The following is a 5,137-nucleotide window of genomic DNA, read 5'->3' as shown; positions in this document are numbered from 1 at the left end:
ACTGTTAACTGATGGTACATGGAGGGGATTATAATCATTGTGATGAAACAAGTTGTATGATTTGTTGAATGTAAAACTGATGATCTGCCCTGTAAATTTTCACTCAATCCACAATAAAAAGTTAAAGAAAAGAAAAAAGGAAAAAAACAGAGGGAAAAACAAAACTATCTAGTCAAGGGTTGACAGTTGAGGGCATTCTCTGGGCAGCAGCCCCAGCATTTGGGGAATTAAACCTATCATTCCTGAAAGAAAATATTGTCTGTACACCACAGAGTTCCAGATCACATGATTGCACCTAAATAATTTATTCCCCACTGAAAGTTTTGTTTCATTTTGAGATAATGGAATTATTTTCCATTTATTTATTTACTACAGTTTTGCACTGTTTCAATTTAACACAATACTTTGTGGCTACACATACATTTTCCTGGGTTGATTACATCCATACCCATAAGTATCAACTATAATTAGTCATTATTTTTAAAAAGCTGCCTCCATCTCTATACTGAGTGCTTTATGTGGAAAATACTATGCTTTATCCATAGTTAAAAAAAAAAAAATGTTGCCTCATAACCATTTTTCATAAGCCTTTGTGCAATAGTTGTTGACTAAAACTGTAATGCTTGTTTTTCAGGATTTTTAAAACATCCATGTTTAGAGTCTGGTATGGCACTGTTAGCGTAGTGGTTACGAATCAGGCTGTGAACCGCAAGGACAACAGTTCGAAACTACCAGCGGTTCCGCGGGAGAAAGATGAGGCGTTCTGCTCCCGTAAAGATTTACAGCCTCGGAAACCCTGTGCAGGGTCACTATGAGTCGGAACCGACTCCAAGGTACTTAACAACAACAACAACATGGCACTGTAGGATAAGTGCTAGACCATAAAGTTGGTTTGAACCACCAGGTTAGTGGGTCAAACCCACCAATTGCTCCTCAGAAACCCTATACACGGTTGCTATGAGTTGGAACTGACTCGACTATACTTGACAAAAACAACCTACAGAGATACTGTATTAGGAGGCAATCAACACACTGTAGTTATTCTACTCTATTAGTTTCCCCGGGCTGCTAACCTCAAGGTTGGCGGTTAGAAACTACCAGCTGTTCCGCAGGAGAAAGATGAGGCTTTCTGCTCTCCTAAAGATTTGCAGCCTCTGAAACCCTGTGCAGGGTCACTATGAGTCGGAACCGACTCCAAGGTACTTAACAACAACAACAACATCACTTCATTTGGAGTCCTGGTGTGGTGCTATAGGATAATGTGCTGGAATGCAAGGTCAGTTTCAGCTGCAATGTCAATGGTTCAAACTCACCAGCCGCTTCTCAGAAACCCTTTACAGGGTTGTTATGAGTCCGAACCCATTTGAGGGCACTTAACACAATAACAACCATTCATTTATATGCAGTACCTAACATTTAAAATATTTTCCTTATACTTCACGGGAAACATGTGCAGACAGTAAATGGACTTTGTTGTTGTTAAGTGCCCTCGTGTCAATTATGACCCATAGCGACCTTGTATAGGGTTTCCAAGGAGCAGCTGGTGAACTTGAACCACCGACCTTGCAGTTCAAACGACTTTGCTGTCTGACGCATTAGCCCACAGTGCCACACCAGCTCCAAATGGACTTTGTTGGGTAGCTTAAATTAGCCTTTTTTGAGGATGAAAACACACATTGCTATGAGCGAATTCAGTTCATAGCAACCCTGTATAGAGTTTTTGAGGCTGTGAATCTTTACGGAAGCGGAAAGCCTCACTTTTATCCCACAGAATGACTGGTGTGCTTAAACTGCTGATCTTACAGCTAGCAGGACCCCATTAATATTGTGATTAAATTACTTTCAGATTCTACTTAGCAAGAAAAAGCCCATCTTTTCGTAGATGAAATTTCTAAGGGATTGAGGCTTAGCACTCTTTCACACTTCTCCTTTGTTCTCATGGTTCTTTTGTTGAGTCTAGATATCATGTTTGTGGTTTATTTCTGATCTCTATGCAAATTTGATTTTTCTAAGATAAGATTTCATATTACTGTTAATACCTGCACATTTCAAAACTTTTACATTAGATTTAGAAATCTCACTTGGTTCTCAGTAACATTTCCAGAGAGAGAGAGAAAAACAAAAACGTGTTTCACTTTCTTTCATTTCAACATCTGTGATTACCTTCCTGTACATTCATTTTCCTGGCAAGAGGAAAACTTTTCTACTTCTCAGTTGGATAGAAACCAGTAGTGAGTAACGATTAAAACAGGGTGGAGAAAGTATTCTTTTTCTATCTTCCATTTCCTTGAAAAATTAATGCACCTTTAGAAATTACTCTAGAGATGTGTATAGAAAATTGTTAGTTTGAGGGAAACTATGCTAGAATGTGCAGGTTGGTTGCCCATTTGGGAGTGGGTGATAGGTTTTCATTTTGCAGAACTTATAGTACATTGGAGGGAAACCATTGTCCCAATCCAATGATTCTGATGCACAGAGCCCCAAATCTGTCACAAGGATTGATAGTGTGGAAGCTGCAAAAGACAATTCAGCACAATTTTCTAGGGGATAGAACATTTTACAAGATTCATTGGAAGGTCCAATTCTTGAATAAATAATGTAAAACCCCTTATATGCCAAGTTTTGCCAACACAAAGCTTTTTTGTTTTTTGCATTGGATTTGGTCTAAGAGCAAGAACCCAACTTGATTTGATTCAAAGATGGTTTTATTTATGGAAGTACTAAATTTGTAGCATAAATACAAATGTTACATAATTCTGTGACATTAATTTCAACTGGAAAATTACTATGAAGTTGTTTTTAAGTATTATTTTGTATGTATTTAAAAAAATAAGAGAGTTTAACTGAAGGCTTGATTTTTGTGTTTACCTATGTAGTATAGACTAAGAACTGGACTGCTAACTGAAAGTTGGAGGTTCAAACCTACCAGCCAATCCTTGGAAACACTAAACAGAGACCCTATGAGTCAGAACCAACTCAATGACCCTCAACAACCACATACTTTAGTTTCTAAAATTTGTTATTAATTTGGCTGTGAGATTTTATAATAATTAGAATAAACCAACAGTGGTACTGTAGGATCAGCAGCAAACTGCTAATCGCAAGGTTGGTGATTCAAAACCAACAGCTGCTCCTTAGAAACCCTATAAAGGGTTGCTATGAGTCAGAACCAACTCAATGGTACTTTATAACAAATATACAAATTAATAAAAGTATATTAGATTTCAGAAGCTCATTTTAATTAAAAAAACTTAATACCACATTTCATCAAAGGAAATGGACACAGTCAGCAGTAATAATACTATTTTTGATTAAGAAGACTTTTAGAATTTATTTTGTTGCTCTGGTAGAGTAGTGGTTAAGAATCGGGCTGCGAACCGCAAGGTCAGCAGTTCGAAACTACCAGCTATTCCGTGGGAGAAAGATGAGGCATTCTGCTCCCGTAAAGATTTACAGCCTCAGAAACCCTGTACAGGGTCGCTATGAGTCGGAACCGACTCCACGGCACATAACAACATCAACAACAAATGGAAGCCAAAAACAAAGACAATTCAGCCTTTTGCTTTCTCTGATGTGAATATTACCTTATTTTAATATAAGATTTGAACATATAAAGGTTTAGTAGGCAAAGTTTCAAGAGAGGGTATATTTTGAAAGGAAGAGCCACTTTGGTAAAAGGTCCACTGACATTAAGAAACCATATATTAAGCCTATAGCTTTCATAACTCATTTCCTTCTCCATGGAAATATTTTGTTATTTTACCATAAACGACTACTGTGTTGTTAAGAATGCATGAGGAGTAATACAATAGTTATAATAATTTCATTTTCCTACACAGTTTCCACAGCATTCTGTCGAAATGGATAAAAATGCAGGTCTTAGTTATCTGTTGAGAAGATACTAGCAAAAGGAAACTTGTCATCATTTCTAAAATGAAATAGCTTTTAAGTTTTTTGGTTTTGTACTTATAAAAAGGAAATTTTTTGTGTTTATCCAGGGAAATATCTGATCAGGTTTGATATTCATTAAAATATGAAAGAAAAAGACAAGATAAAAATGTAGTGATATAATTAGTATATTTATCAATTGAATAAACAATAAAATGTAATGTGAATAATTTATCTAATCAACTTCTAGAACTTTCTAGTTCATTTTGTTCCTGAGTATGGGCCCCACAAGGAGCCCTGGTGACACAGTGGTTAAAGCAGACCCTCAGATGCTAACTGAAAGATTGTCGGTTTGAACCCACCAGTGACGGTCCTTCCATAATGATTTATGGCCTTGCAATTCCTATGGGCAATTCTAGTTAGTCCTTGTTGTGAAATGCTGCTGAGATGGTTCCAAATGATAGCGGCCCTGTTCAGGGTTTACAATGAGTGGCTGGTCGGTTTGAACCACTGACCTTGCAATACAAACGGACCTTGTGGTCCAGTGCTTATCCTACAATGCCACAGCAAAACTTCTATTCAGTCCCACAGGATTTTTATGCATAGGAATGAACTCAACAACAATGGATCTGGTGTTTATGGTTAGAGACTCCAAATGATGTCGAGAAAATAGATTTCTTTCTTTTAATGAATACAGCTTATTCCATGGTAGTTTTATATGGTTAATCATTTAAAGAGTGCTCATATCTTTAACATAGAAAACAAAAGAGAATGTAACATTTATATTTTCTAATAATACTGTAACTTTGGACTGGTATTTAATTTGTCCCAGGACTTGTGTGTTGTTGTTGTTATGTGCCGTGGAGTCGGTTCTGACTCATAGTGACCCTGTTCTCTTCCGAGGCTGTAAATCTTTACAGGAGCAGAAAGCCTCATCTTTCTCCCATAGAACAGCTGGTAGTTTCGAATTGCTGACCTTGCGGTTCACAGCCCAATTTGTAACCACTACGCTTTGTGTGTTGGTTTACTATGCAGGGAATGACAAATTGAAGAGGAATGGTGTTGCGTTCATTGTCAAAAAGAACATATCCAGATCAGTCATGAGGTACCATGCTATAAGTGATAGGATAATGTCCATGCGCCTACAGCGAAGTCCAGTTAATACCATTATTATTCAAATTTATGCACCAACCACTAAAGCCAGTGAAGATGAAATAGAAGAATTCTACCAACTTCTTCAATCTGAAAT

Source organism: Chrysochloris asiatica, unplaced genomic scaffold (genome assembly GCF_000296735.1).
Source record: "Chrysochloris asiatica unplaced genomic scaffold, ChrAsi1.0 scaffold00099, whole genome shotgun sequence".
Lineage (NCBI taxonomy): Eukaryota > Metazoa > Chordata > Mammalia > Afrosoricida > Chrysochloridae > Chrysochloris > Chrysochloris asiatica.
Note: the sequence above shows the minus strand (reverse complement) of the source record.